Genomic DNA, 15,925 nt, shown 5'->3' with positions numbered 1-15,925 from the left:
CTTCAAGCCGTGCTTGTATAGAAGAAGAAAACAATACCACCTTCGCGAACGAAACACACAGCGTGGTTTGTCCAATTTCGTATAGCGTGTAAGGAAGAACGTAAAGAGAACGAAAACATACACCGTTTTCAGAACTCAACCGGATTCATCGGCACCAAGGAAAATTAATAATTAAATATTGATTTTTTAGGAAAAAAAAACTTTGCCAATTTTTGTTTCGCTAAACCCTTCGCTCGCGAACCTGCCATAGCAATTAGGAGCTACACCTAAAAACTTGAAAATAATTGATTCATTAGTTTTTTAGATATCATGCTCATCGCAGAAGACTACAAAATAAAAAGCGTTTTGTGGTGGGACCGTATAATCTACCATATTCCACATAAACGATAAAACAAATTTTACAAACACAACAAAGCATGTTCAATTCGAAGCTTTTTAATTCATTGAAATAATTTACATTTCTTATAGTAAGCGAAAGATTGGGTTTCTTTTCTCAAGCCGGAAGGTATTAACCCCTTTACAGCAGAGAAAGTGGCAATATCATGATCGACTTGCTCTGATTTTGATGCAACTTCACACACACCTTCAGTAAGACAAGCCGTTTATTTTACACGGATATATAGACCAATTTGACTTTAGACTGATGTGTAAAACAGGGGAGCGTATTTTTAGTGGAACATTTCTTCAAATTGTTGTAACTGGAAAACTGTTATTGACAGAAAAAATGGTTCCGAAAACAATGTGTTAAAAAATCGATTAGGTGTTCCAAAAAAATCTACCTTCTGAAAAAAATTAAAAAACATAAAACTTAAATCATCGTTCTCGACTTCATAACTCAAAAGTGCAACAGCTATATATCTGAAAATCAACACGGATTTATGCCTAAGCGGTTAACATCCACAAACCTAGTATCTTACGCATCTTTTATCATCCGATCTATTCAAACGAGTCTACAAGTGGACGCTATCTACACTGATTTTTTGGCGGCATTTGATAAAATGAATCATCAAATAACAATTGCTAAACTTGACAGACTTGGCTTTGGTGGCAGTTTACTGGATTGGATGCATTCATATTTTACCGGTCGTGAGATGTCGGTAAATATAGGAAACTGTACAACATCACCGTTTGCAGTTAGTTCTGGAGTATCTCAAGGAAGTCATTTAGAACCGTTTATATTTTTACTCTATCTCAATGATCTGAACTTCTTACTGAAATGTTTCAAACTATCGTTTGCGGACGACTTTAAACGCTACCATCTGATTAAAGAACTAGACCTCGAAGACTCCGAAAGGATGGTATTAAACGCCTCTAAATGTTGCGTCATATCATTTTCCTACAGGTACTCAATAACTAGATATGACTACAATCTTTCACAAAATGATCTTAAACGTTAATCGTGTGTGAAGGACTTAGGAGTTATCATCGCTGATCTAATACAATCACATATTGATGCTCTGATCTCCTACGATTGGTCAATTTCGACATCCAATCGTCGCAGTCTTCGTTTTTACGAATCCCTGGTGCTAAAACCAACTACGGATATAATGAACCGGTTTTTAGTATGTGTCGTTTATTTAACAGTTGCTCTCAGGGATTTGATTTTCTCCTCTCTCTCTCTCTCTCTCTCTCTCTCTCTCTCTCTCTCTCTCTCTCTCTCTCTCTCTCTCTCTCTCTCTCTCAAAATGCGATAAAATCATTTCCATTGGAACTAATCAAATTCGCTCACCGAAACTAACCCGTTCGTCCCTTCCTCCATTTCCTCCGTCTTCCACCATCTTTTCGATCACTAATTAGATCTACATACCAGTTTTAACTCAGTCACTCGCTCACGCTCTCTCACTACACCCTCAAAAACAATTACTTCTCTCTCGCTTTTCAAGTAAGAACACTATCGTGCTCTGTAATGCTTGGTGTCATCAATTAATTATAGAGTTATAGGGTTAGATGTTTACCTTTAATTGTCAGTTTCAATTGCTAGTGTTAAGTCTAAATGTACTGTTGGGTCACTGTAATCTGTTGATACATAAGATAAGGAGGTTTTATGCCTGCTGGAGAGAGAGATTTTCATATTTCATCCTCTTCCGGCTTATCCATGCTCCCCAAACAAGCAAATAAACCATTTTCAGTTATTTTCAAGAATTCAAGTTCTTGATGAAAATTAGGCACTTAACCACATTAAATCCTTTTATTGATAATTGAAAAAATAACAGAAAAATTCAAACTAAAAAACTGCTCTTAAAATTCTTAAAAAATTATTTTAATCTAAGCTTAAAATCCACATCTGTTTTTAATTTGATTGGTGTCAATTTACAGAAGTTACAACTGAAATTATTTTTGGGCATTTTTCCAATTTTACAATCGCTCGTTTGAAAATCTTGAGATTCAGTCAGATTGCTCTCTCCACTCCATCCGTGAAAAACAAATGGTTTAATATATCAAAGACGCCTCAGCCTAAATTTAAGAAAGGGACTGAACAAAAACACCGCAAAATCAAAAAAAAAATATTTCAGAAACGATTGGTCCGATTGATCTAATATCTTTAGCAAAGTTCCGGGTAATTATAAGGGCTATGTAAAATATAAAACACTGGAAAATAAATTTCCATTCGACAATTAAACTCAAAAATCATTTATTTTTTTCTTCTAAACAACGCATTTTGAAAAAATTTTTTGCAATAATAGAAAAATAAGGGACAACAAAGTTACAGCTTTTCAAAACAGGGCAATTTTTTAAAATTTTCGTTCACAGCAAAATTTTGCCTAATGCAACTCCATTTTCGAGTCTTTTTAACTTTAAAGCAAATTTTACTGGAACAGTAGATAATCCATGGATGCAGTGGGGTCTTGTCCTCACCTGCACCTCGTGCACTGCACAACCGGTCAAATTGAAGGAATTAACTGCATTCGCATCCGCCTTAAATTATTTTTTCGATTCCCTATTTATGAAAGTGTGTAAATTTACACACATTTCATATACATCCAACTTAAAATTGCAGGTCGCCTTTGTCGCTGTGTTAGTGTCTTTTCCGTGCACATGAGTTACTGCACAGATTCAAAAAGAGGAGGAATTACTCAGCTCAGCTCTGAAATGTGTTGTTCTCTCTGGCACGTTCGGCCCTGTGAGAGCTTGTATGCACACCTATGCAGGAGATGGTTCAGTGGCTTATGCTTATGGCAGTTAAAATAGATTTGTTCGACGTGCAGCGTCCCGAATTCTTCTATTGTATCATAACAAAAAAAAATTAATAAAAAATTCTCATTCAAAAGCATATCGTTATTTCATTATATTGAAAAACAGTAGCAGTCTCTAGTTTTCAAGTATAGCATCTGATTTCATACCACATAAGCAGTGCACATCCCGAAAATTTTGTGACGAGACGCCACTGCATGGATGTTATAGTATAACGCGTAAATAAATATACTTTTTGAACAGAGGGTCAGACTGAGAAAATGATTATGCCTTCAAAACCTTAAAATGAAATTTTAAGTTGACGAAAAATCCGGTTCGCGAAATGTAAATAAACCGATTCTGGATAATAAATGAAATGCGGTATTCAGATCTGAATTAAATTTCGAACCGAAGAGGAATAACGTTTCACACAAACTGTTCAGAAGTCGATTTTATACACATCAATATATAGGTGTAAATGATGTAGTTTTTTAATGGCATTTTTTTCGCAACATGGCATGGCAAAGGATCAAACGATGACTTGAAAAGAGCAACGGAACACATGGATACAAGACTAGTTATGGAACGTGAACGTCCAATCAAACTAGCCAAATCAGACTGTGAAAGTGAAAGTAATAAGTAGTAAATTTTTTTCTTTTCCTATGTGACTACGAAAAAGTATGGAAATACCAAACAACAGATAAATGAACAATATTCAAAAGTGATTTTTACACAAAAATATAAATGATTTAGTTCAGCTTTTCTAAGTAAAACAGGAGTGAAGTGATTTTCGAGCTTTAAAGATAGTAAAATAAATCACAAATAATACGACAGATGTAACACGCTGCACGTCGAACAAATCTGTCCATAACTTCATCAATGAAATCGCTTTGACACTGCAACTGAGACAGCAATTTGTTTTCAATTACCATAAGCATAAACCACAGAGCCATATTCAAAAGAGTGCGTACAAGCTCTCACAAAATACATCCGAAATCGACAATCTATATATTCAGTTTTTTAACTGCTTTAAAATCGTTTCTTAGTATTTAACAAAATATCGCCGAATAACCTGTTCAAGTTGCGTATTTTAATAAAATCGGATCGTAAAATATTTGAAAAATTTATTTCAAAAATTTTACAAAATTATTTCTTCATAATTACTTATAGTGCAATAGACTTCATCAGTTGTCATCTACAACATACAGAATAATGAAACAAACCACAAATACTTTTTTTCTGAGAAAATTAAATTTTAACTTTTATTAGCATCCAACGGAATTTTCAAAAGAAAGTAAAAAACTTTTTTTTTCATACAGCGTATATGTTTTTTATATAGCCTCAGTTATTTCCGAAAACATTTGATTCATAGAAGTAACAGGAGCGCAGCTTTGTCAACATGTCTCAAGCACACAGTAGGCACAGTGTTTAAATGGAGTGTTTGAATTGGCATAGCGGTGGTCTGTGCTCCTGTTACTTCTGCGTACGTTATTCAAGCTAATGATGTTTAATCAGTTGCGTAACATGGTTTGTGATTGTTTTTATTAATGTTAATTATCATTCTAACTATTTTTAATCACAGCGCTTGCTGTTTTTGTTAATGACATGATCGTTGTTTTTTTAATGATATTACTACGGTAGTGTCGAATAAATTTCAAATACATCACCACTATTGATTCATTCATCAACCACTCTACACATACTGAACATGTTCAAGGTGTTCAATTTTTGTCCATCGCCGAATTTAGTCATCATGTATTCTGCAAAAGGTTGAGATATAACGGCTATGAAAGTTTTTTCCCCAAAAATTTTCTGTTCGTGACTTTTATCAGATATATTCAACATGCGAACTTTTTTCTTAAATATCATCGAGCAGAATGTTTGCAAGTGAACTTTTCAAAACTAATTTTTTGTCATGTGAAAACAGTTTCAGTGAGAATCGCGTTTGCAAAAAAATCAGTACTGAACTTTTCTGCAGTGAGTTTTCGGATCAATGCTCTTTTTGTATAAAAATCACTTGTGAAAAATTTCAGTCGCTATTTTCGAAATTTTGGTTTTTCCAACACTGGGCGTAGCACTCCGTCTATGTTTTCTATATACGGTTATGAATTCAAAATATGGAAACTAAACTCGTACACCTAATTAAACTTTGTGCAGTCTGATAATGCCGTAGAGAAAGTTACTGTACGCATCAGCAATTGAACCGTTTGTGAATTTATTTTGTGCACCGTTCGCTTTACCAAAGATTGATTTCGATCGAAATTTTTCTGTTTCTTCACATTCGAAGAAAACGCAGGATGACTTCTGTCATGAAGAGCTGGATGAACACGAGATCAACACCTTTTATCATCAACCTCAACAAACTGAACGGTTATTTTCAAGGTATTACAAATTCTCAAAAAAAATATTTATCGATATTTAGCATAGGCACAAATAAGCTAATATTGAAGCTGCAAATATACAAAACAATATATGTCAATAGTTATAACAAACCCATTAGGCTATCACTTTTTGGTTTTGCGTAGAATCTTCTTAAAACTAAGTCAAGCTAAATTTGAGTAATTGAGCTAAATTTGCGAATCGTCCTTTTTGGTTATGGAAATTCTTATGCAACATTTAAACCAAATCAAGAAATACAAAAAATGACTTTTGAATTCAAATGGAATGGCTTTTTTCAGGGTTACGATAGAGTCATTACTCCTCGCTATAATCACCAAAACAATCACACCTCCCCCTCTCCTTTCGCTATTATAATCAAAATATATGCATGATTCAGTTCTTTAGAGAAATTGGAATTAAATAGATGGATCGCAAAACAAACAGCAAAATATTCACTGCCTCCTGTGAGAATCGAACTCACGACCGCTGGTTTACAAGACCAGCGCTCTGCCATCTGAGCTAAAGAGGCGGATAAAATTAGACCGTACAGGAATGGATCGATTCGTTAGCAATCACCAACACTTTTAACCAAGGAAACCTAAAAACCAAGGAACTTTTAGCGCCTGTTGTTGTTCGAATGACTCATCCGTAGCTAGTATAGAATGGCAATTAGAGCAGTTATTTCCGAAAACATTTGATTCATAGAAGTAACAGGAGCGCAGCTTTGTCAACATGTCTCAAGCACACAGTAGGCACAGTGTTTAAATGGAGTGTTTGAATTGGCATAGCGGTGGTCTGTGCTCCTGTTACTTCTGCGTACGTTATTCAAGCTAATGATGTTTAATCAGTTGCGTAACATGGTTTGTGATTGTTTTTATTAATGTTAATTATCATTCTAACTATTTTTAATCACAGCGCTTGCTGTTTTTGTTAATGACATGATCGTTGTTTTTTTAATGATATTACTACGGTAGTGTCGAATAAATTTCAAATACATCACCACTATTGATTCATTCATCAACCACTCTACACATACTGAACATGTTCAAGGTGTTCAATTTTTGTCCATCGCCGAATTTAGTCATCATGTATTCTGCAAAGGGTTGAGATATAACGGCTATGAAAGTTTTTTCCCCAAAAATTTTCTGTTCGTGACTTTTATCAGATATATTCAACATGCGAACTTTTTTCTTAAATATCATCGAGCAGAATGTTTGCAAGTGAACTTTTCAAAACTAATTTTTTGTCATGTGAAAACAGTTTCAGTGAGAATCGCGTTTGCAAAAAAATCAGTACTGAACTTTTCTGCAGTGAGTTTTCGGATCAATGCTCTTTTTGTATAAAAATCACTTGTGAAAAATTTCAGTCGCTATTTTCGAAATTTTGGTTTTTCCAACACTGGGCGTAGCACTCCGTCTATGTTTTCTATATACGGTTATGAATTCAAAATATGGAAACTAAACTCGTACACCTAATTAAACTTTGTGCAGTCTGATAATGCCGTAGAGAAAGTTACTGTACGCATCAGCAATTGAACCGTTTGTGAATTTATTTTGTGCACCGTTCGCTTTACCAAAGATTGATTTCGATCGAAATTTTTCTGTTTCTTCACATTCGAAGAAAACGCAGGATGACTTCTGTCATGAAGAGCTGGATGAACACGAGATCAACACCTTTTATCATCAACCTCAACAAACTGAACGGTTATTTTCAAGGTATTACAAATTCTCAAAAAAAATATTTATCGATATTTAGCATAGGCACAAATAAGCTAATATTGAAGCTGCAAATATACAAAACAATATATGTCAATAGTTATAACAAACCCATTAGGCTATCACTTTTTGGTTTTGCGTAGAATCTTCTTAAAACTAAGTCAAGCTAAATTTGAGTAATTGAGCTAAATTTGCGAATCGTCCTTTTTGGTTATGGAAATTCTTATGCAACATTTAAACCAAATCAAGAAATACAAAAAATGACTTTTGAATTCAAATGGAATGGCTTTTGTCAGGGTTACGATAGAGTCATTACTCCTCGCTATAATCACCAAAACAATCACACCTCCCCCTCTCCTTTCGCTATTATAATCAAAATATATGCATGATTCAGTTCTTTAGAGAAATTGGAATTAAATAGATGGATCGCAAAACAAACAGCAAAATATTCACTGCCTCCTGTGAGAATCGAACTCACGACCGCTGGTTTACAAGACCAGCGCTCTGCCATCTGAGCTAAAGAGGCGGATAAAATTAGACCGTACAGGAATGGATCGATTCGTTAGCAATCACCAACACTTTTAACCAAGGAAACCTAAAAACCAAGGAACTTTTAGCGCCTGTTGTTGTTCGAATGACTCATCCGTAGCTAGTATAGAATGGCAATTAGAGCATCTGGTATTCTACCTTCGTTTTAGTTCCACGATTTTAACACAATATGCCGTTCGTTTGAAGACTAAAGACTGATTTGCGTGGGGAGCATTTTTCCAGTTTTAACTAATGCCATCATTAGCAAATAAATGTGTACATGCAAGACTTTAGCCGTCTCACACGCGTAGCGTACGGTTTGCAATTTTGTTTTTGCCTAACTGCTCTTCCACCGCCACCATTGCTGAGAGATCGTGTGACTGAACCCTGCCAGCTGCCAGCAGATCTCCTCCGCCTATTATCCTACCGGAATCCCTTAGCCATGAGGGGTTCTCGTGTGGTCTTCAGTGCGACACCGGCGGCGGTAGCGGCAGCCTTCGATCTTTTCACAACACAGGTCTCTCTGCCAGCATCGAGTTGACCTCCTATTGAAAACAGACCTATAGGTCTCATTCTTCGAAGGGGTCCACGTGGTAACGAATGAATACATTACGAGAAGCAAAGTCGTAGACAGCATTTGGATACAATGCAAAAAAAAATTCCGGACCCGCACGATCGGAGGGCTGTTTGTGTACGACACCCGCCGTTCGTTCTGCTGGTACTTTTGTTTGGTGTTGGCCTGGGGCAATCCGGGCAGAATTAATTAAATTGTTCTCGGGCACTGCTCGTGCTTACCTTTTTTTGCGCTGTTTTTCCCTTTCTTTTCAACAGTTGAAACGGTAGATAATAATGGCATCGAGGGTTGACCCTCTCCGCGTGACTGCCGGTGGTTGGGGGCGGCCTGAACCAGAAACACATGCGGTCTTTCTTACAGTTTCGCGGATTTGGTTCGACATATAAAATAATAATAATGATTATCGCTTAATGGTTATTGCAACACAACAGTGGCAATAACCATTTTCGGAAACCACACTGGTGGTACGATGGATGGTTGCAAAGCACGCGAATCTAAAGGGATCTGACACGGAGACAGAGCCACAGCATCGTGAATAATATTGTGAAGGGTCTCTGGCGGTTGCATTCATGAATTTGTTCTAGTTTTTTGAAAGATATATTAGTTATGTTAGTTATAAAAAAACTCCACATTTGAACTAAACGATTGGATGAAAAAAATTAACTGATCATTTTTTCCAAGCATCTCACACCATGAGCAGTAAAAAACTATCGTTGTGGGCTCGTCCGGGATTTGAACCCGGGACCTCTCGCACCCTAAGCGAAAATCATACCCCTAGACCAACGAGCCCGATGCTGTTTCGGTTTCACCAGTGTGCACTGGACAAATGTTGAGATTCGACTAAATGTGTAAAATTATCAAGTAGTACATTCGACCATTGTTCATCAGTACATAAGATTATAATAACTTATTTGAAACTTGCTGGAGGATGTTTCCGAACACCATGTCATAGTGGTTGATAAGACTTATCTTGCGAACATTTTTCTACTTACGGTCAGTCAAACTTAAAATATTAGCACCGTTAATATCTACTGAAGGCGATTGACTTTTGTGACATAACATTTCGCACTTTGCCAATTATTCTAAAATCGAAGTAACGAAAAACCATCATTGAGTTTTGCCATTAAACTTTTATGACATACTAGTAGCATTCGCTATGGATTCAATTCATCAATGCACAGTGGTCCGAAACGGGAAATTAGCGTGACAAAAATATTTTCACTATTAAATATTAGTTTTATGTAGTTGGTTTCTTCACAAAAGTTGTTTGTAATCAAATGGCGCTCCTTTTGATGAAAAAAGTTACTAGGGTGGTCCTAATTTATATTGAAATCTGAAATCTAACTTGCTTAATTGAACTCAAACATGATTTTGTTGTACAATGAAGTTGCAGAAAATTTTATTTTGAGCAACTTTGCTGAAAAAGTACCTTTCTAGCTTTTCATTTGATCGAGTTACATAAATGTTCCCGAATAAAATTAGGGTGGCTCCTGATAAATCACTTTTTTTGTTCTAACTTTTTTGTGAAACGTTTTACGGATAAGTTGTCTTGAGAAGAGTTGTTGAACTAATCATTGCGCACAATTTTGCTCAACCAAGCTTTTTTATATGAGCTACCAGTAAAAAGTTATGATTGTTTTTTCATCAAAAACTAGTCAAGCTTCAAATATCAATATTCATTAGATGCCGGATCGATGAAAATGTATCCTATGCGGTTCCTGAAAGGGTATAATATAAGTAAATGTTTAAGAGAAAATTGGAAGGGTGTTATTTCTTTAATTTATTTAAATTAGTTTTAAAAATACCTTCAAAAAATTCAAAAACATTGCACAACTCTTAAGCGCCTTAACGTATCAACATACTTCCTTCAGTAAAATAATAGTATCAAATTAGTTCTACAAGTGTTCCATACATTGTCCTTTCGAGAAATGAGACACACGAAAACTACAGCCGAAAATATAATACCGAACAATTTTAATTCATTCATTACCAAAATAACTACTCCAATTGAGTTTGAGCAACTGAGGATAAGAGATACTGTGTAATATGGTTATTCTGAATTAGTTGGCCATGATAAATCTATGAACAGAAATTTTCATGATCTCGACAACCATTCCAACAAGCTGGTGCAAGTTAGTAAAATGCAAATGTTTTTATCCACATCGTGCCAAGACGCCTATGACACTGGCCCATCTTTCTCATCCACTTGTGTACTGAATAGCCTGTAAAAACCGGAAAACGACGCACAATGAGTGTTGGGTCGAATAAATACTTTCTACTCATTTTAACAAACTAATGATTTTCTTGGGTTTCAGGAAGTGCTTTGACTTACAAAAAATCTATTTTCGGCTGTAGTATTTGTGTGTCTCATTTCTCAAAAGGACAATGTATGGAACACTTGTAGAACTAATTTGATACTATTATTTTGCTGAAGGAAGTATGTTTATACGTTGAGGCGTTTAAGAGTTATGCAATGTTTTTGAATTTTTTTTAAGGTATTCTTAAAACTAATTTAAACAAGTTAAAGAAATAACACCCTTCAAATTTTCTCTTAAAGTTTTACTCATATTATGCCTTTTCAGGAACCGCATAGGATACATTTTTATCGATCTGGCATCTAATGAATATTGATATTTGAAGCTTGACTAGTTTTTGATGAATAAACAATCATAACTTTTTACTGGTAGCTCATATGAAAAGCTTGGTTGAAGAAAATTGTGCGCAATGATTAATTCAACAACTCTTCTCAAGACAACTTTTGCGCAAAACGTTTCACAAAAAAGTTAGAACAAAAAAAAGTGATTTTTCAGGAGCCACCCTACTTTTACTCGGGAAAATTTATGTAACTCGATCAAATTAAAAACTAGAGAGTTACTTTTTTCAGCAAAGTTGCTCAAAATAAAATTTTCTACAACTTCATTGCACAACAAAATCATGTTTGAGTTCAATTAAGCAAGTTAGATTTCAGATTTAAATATAAATGAGGACCACCCTAGTAACTTTTTTCATTCAATATAACAGTTTGTATAACTCGGATGTAATCATTAGAAGACAAAAACAACAGCATACGTACTTCCAGGAAGACCGTTCATTTGCAACTAGTTTGATCAAAATTATCATCTCAGAGATTCACGCCTCTTTATTTTGCACACACGGACATTTGCTCAGTTTGTCGAGCTGAATCGATTGGTGTATGAAACTCGCCCCCCCCCGAGTCTCGAAAAAGTTTTCCAAAGTTTGAGCGAATTCCATAACTATTTTTTATATTCACACCATTTTGCTTTTTCGAAGTCCACTGTGCCAGTCCGCATTTGCAACAGTATCAAGAATATTTTGAAAGGAAATCCAACGGAAGAAGCAAATTTTGAGTCTAGTAAGCTTCTGTTGCGGACATAACGGTTTTTTTTCTTTTATACGCTAAACTTTTCTAGCTGATGCTGCAGTATTTACTTTTGATAGGTGGTTCTATTTTTTTGGAAACGAATAAATCGGTTGTATTTTTTATTTTGAGAATGAGAAATTGCGCGGAAAACAACATGAAATTGACTTGCGCCTGAATGCAATGTGGCTCATTCAAAAGTTGGAATATTGCGTTCCATACTAGCTGACTGATGTTTCGTACTGATGTCCAAAATGTTGCTTGAGTGGCATGGAAAGTGACATAATTCTACAAACGCTACAATTCATAACTACTAAATTTGTCAAATGACGCAATATTCCGTTCGTACAGAATTTTACAGGCTCCGTATGGATTGGATATGTATAAATTACTCTTTAAGCAGATATGTGCTTTTGAGACTCAGTTGAATAACTGGGGTGTTTTGGGATCTAATGTTGCTCGGTGCAAGTCGCGCTTCTGCTTTCGATCTTGTGTTTTTACCTTTTTTTTATATTTCATTCGATTTCAAGGAACGTAATTTTCAAATCACACCATTTTACCTGTTCTTGAATATAAATTTGTGTGAAATACGACGCTCCATTTATGTGCATCTCAAGTTGGACAGCGACAGCCTAATGAAATGGTTGAAGCCCTTCCTGCTCCCCGATTGATTCTGGGGGATTTCAATTCGCACGGTATTATGTGGGGTTCCGTTTACAATGATAACATATCATCTTTAATACAAAACATTTGTGACAATTTTAGCATGACGGTATTATATATGGGTAGCATGACACGGATTCCAAGACCTCCTGCACGTCCGAGTGCATTAGATTTATCTCTTCGCTCGACTTCAATTCGATTAGATTGCACCTGGAAAGTATTTGCTGATTTACATGGTAGCGATCATTTACCAATCATCGATCATTTACCAATCATCATCTCGAAGATTTGTCAAGAGAAACCTCAATGAGAACTCTTTGGAACACGGCCAGACGAACGAGGAATCGTGACGTGGGCAATGAGAGTGAGGAATACTTAAACCGATGGATATTTAACTTTGCTAGGAAAGTTTGCCCAGATTCTGTTCCTACGCAGAGCATTACTCGGGAATCTCCTTCAAATACTGGTTTTATTAATAGCCCCTTTTCAATGATGGAATTTTCCATAGGACTTTTGTCTTGTAACAATAACGCTCCTGGGTTGGACAGAATTAAATTCAACTTGGTGAAGAATCTGCCCGACCTCGAAAAAGACGTTTGTTGGAATTGTTCAACAAGTTTCTTGAGCAAAACATTGTTCCACCTGACTGGAGGCAAGTGAAAGTTACGCCATTCAAAAGCTGGGTAAACCAGCTTCCAATCACAACTTATATAGACCCATTGCAATGTTGTCCTGTATCAGAAAATCATTCGAAAAAATTATTCTACGACGTCTCGACACTTGGGTCGAGACGAACGGCTTGTTGTCAGATACTCATACATACTGGTTTCCGTAGAAATAAAGGGACGAATGATTGCCTTGCATTACTTTCGTCTGACATCCAAATTGCCTTCGCTCAAAAACAACAAATGGCATCTGTATTTTTGGACATAAAAGGAGCATTTGATTCAGTTTCCATTGATGTTCTTTCAGACAAGCACCAACATGAACTTCCAGCGGTTATAAATAATTATTTGCACAACCTTTTGTCAGATAAATTCATGTATTTTTCACATGGCGATTTGGCAACATTCAGAATGAGTTACATGGGCCTTCCGCAAGGCTCATGTCTCAGTCCGCTCCTCTATAATTTTTACGTGAATGACATTGACAGCTGTCTAGTAACCCCATGTATACTAAGACAACTGGCAGATGATGACGTGGTTTCAGTTACTGGACCCAAAGCTATTGATCTGCAAAAACCATTGCAAGATACCTTAGATAACTTGTCCGTTTGGGCTGTTCATCTTGGTATCGAATTCTCTGCGGAGAAAACAGAGTTAGTGGTCTTTTCAAGAAAGCATGATCCCGCGCAGCTTCAGCTCCATATGATGGGAAGAATGATCCAACAGGTTTTAACTTTTAAATACCTCGGGGTGTGGTTCGATTCTAAATGCACGTGGGGAGGACACATTAGGTTTCTGATAACAAAATGCCAACAAAGAGTAAATTTTCTTCGAAAAATAACAGGGTCTTGGTGGGGTGCTCATCCTCAAGATCTAATAAAATTGTATCAGACAACGATACTTTCAGTGATGGAATATGGATGCGTTTGCTTTCGTTCCGCTGCAAACTCTCATATTATCCAACTTGAGCGAATTCAGTATCGTTGTTTGCGAATTGCCTTAGGCTGCATGCATTCGACACATACAATGAGTCTTGAAGTTCTGGCGGGAGTTCTTTCATTGAAAGATCGCTTTTGGTAGCTTTCATCACGACTGCTAATAAGATGTGAGGTACTGAATCCCCTGGTTATTAGTAACTTCAAAAGGCTAGTTGAGATTTAATCTCAAACAAGATTCATGACAGTATATTTTAACCATATGTCACAGGAAATCGACCCTTCAAGATATATTCTTATCCGCGACAGCCTCCTAAATGTCCCTGACTCAACTTTATTTTTCGACACATCCATGGAGCGCGAAGTGCGTGGAATCCCGAAACACCTACGCTCGATGGAAATCCCAAAAATATTTACAATTAAGTTCAGGCATATTGACTCTGAGACAATGTTTTACACGGACGGATCACGAATTGAAGAGGCTACTGGGTTTGGTATGTTTCGGCTTCATTTAGGCTTCATGAACCTGCATTTGTTTATATAGCAAAGTTAGCAGAAGTTCATTATAGTTTGAGTGTAATCGTCACATTATCTACAAACCATTATTTCCTCTTCACAGATAGTCTGAGTGCAACTGAAGCCATTCGCTCAAACATGACTGGCAAGAAGGAACCGTTTTTCCTGGGCAAAATAAAACAGTGCCTGAACGACATATTGAACAATAATTATCTAATCACTATAGTCTGGGTCCCGGTTCATTGCTCCATTCCTGGCAATGAAAAAGCCGATATTTTAGCCAAACGTGGTGCTATTGAAGGTGAAATTTATGAGAGACCGATTGCTTTCAACGAATTCTATAGCTCGTCTCGCCAAAGAACACTTGCCAGCTGGCAAGCTTCTTGGGATAAAGATGATCTGGGTCGGTGGATGCACTCAATTATTCCGAAAATATCGACAAAGGCATGGTTCAGGGGACTGGATGTGAGTAGGGATTTCATTCGTATGATGTCCAGACTCATGTCCAATCACTACACGTTAGACGCACATCTCCTTCGAATTGGGCTCTCCGAGACTAATCATTGTGCTTGTGGCGAAGGTTATCGAGATTTTGATCATGTCGTTTGTGATGTCAGGTCTCAACTAATAAATTCCGAAAATGATCCTTTCTACGTTAATGATCCTTTCTACGTTAAATGTTCGTTTTATTTCGATTTAACCAGTTCACTATGCTTGTTGTTGACATTTTTTTGCGTCCATGACTATCGTAGTAAAGTAGTCACTATTCGCCAACACTGCCGATACGATGCATGAAGGACTACACAGTTCGTAAAAAATCTTGTAATTTTACATCTTGAAAGATGCACATAAATTTTTTTCCCATAAATACGTTTATTTCTTAAGGCAGTTTACATAAGTTTTTCTTCACCGTAGCATCAATTTTACATAAAATTCTTATCCTAATATAATTCTAAAATAGTTACAACGATTTAAATTTATTAAAATATATTCCTCTTATTACTTAAATATCATCTTAGGTAATTCGCCATTAATTATGGAATCTACTCGGAAATATTATTTGGACCAAACGATTAACTTCTATAAATTATAAAATAAGCTGTTATTTTCAGACATTTTGTTGATAATTTCATAAAGTATTTCGAGTTTGTTTGTTTGAAACTTCAATTATCTTTATGAAATGATAAAGAAGTTTCATGTATGGAAGGTCACGACAAGCAAGAATGTCTCGAACTGGGACATTGGATAGTTTACCTTGAATCCGTCCGTAGTCCGAGTTTCAATTCAATAAAGGCCCCTTTTAAGACTTAGTTCTGATTCCAGCTGCGACCATGAGTTCAACCAATAGCTAAATTAGAATAGAAATTATGTAATGATACAAACAAACTCGAAATACTTTA

At 36.1% G+C, this 15,925-nt stretch overlaps 2 protein-coding genes and 3 non-coding genes across 5 annotated transcripts in view; 1 reads left to right on the top strand and 4 right to left on the bottom strand.

Annotated features, from left to right (window-relative positions):
• The window catches only part of LOC131425397 (RING finger protein 17), a 546,443-nt gene that overhangs the window by 499,689 nt on the left and 30,829 nt on the right, over positions 1 to 15,925 (bottom strand). The window lies entirely within an intron of this gene.
• The window catches only part of LOC131425398 (uncharacterized), a 210,621-nt gene that overhangs the window by 165,158 nt on the left and 29,538 nt on the right, over positions 1 to 15,925 (top strand). The window lies entirely within an intron of this gene.
• On the bottom strand, positions 6,007 to 6,079 carry Trnat-ugu (transfer RNA threonine (anticodon UGU)). The gene has a single exon. It is a non-coding gene; the product is annotated as a tRNA-Thr (tRNA).
• Trnat-ugu (transfer RNA threonine (anticodon UGU)) lies at positions 7,719 to 7,791 on the bottom strand. The gene has a single exon. It is a non-coding gene; the product is annotated as a tRNA-Thr (tRNA).
• On the bottom strand, positions 9,085 to 9,156 carry Trnap-agg (transfer RNA proline (anticodon AGG)). Its single transcript has one exon. It is a non-coding gene; the product is annotated as a tRNA-Pro (tRNA).

This window comes from Malaya genurostris, chromosome 1 (genome assembly GCF_030247185.1).
Source record: "Malaya genurostris strain Urasoe2022 chromosome 1, Malgen_1.1, whole genome shotgun sequence".
Lineage (NCBI taxonomy): Eukaryota > Metazoa > Arthropoda > Insecta > Diptera > Culicidae > Malaya > Malaya genurostris.
This window is presented reverse-complemented; position numbering and strand designations above follow the sequence as displayed.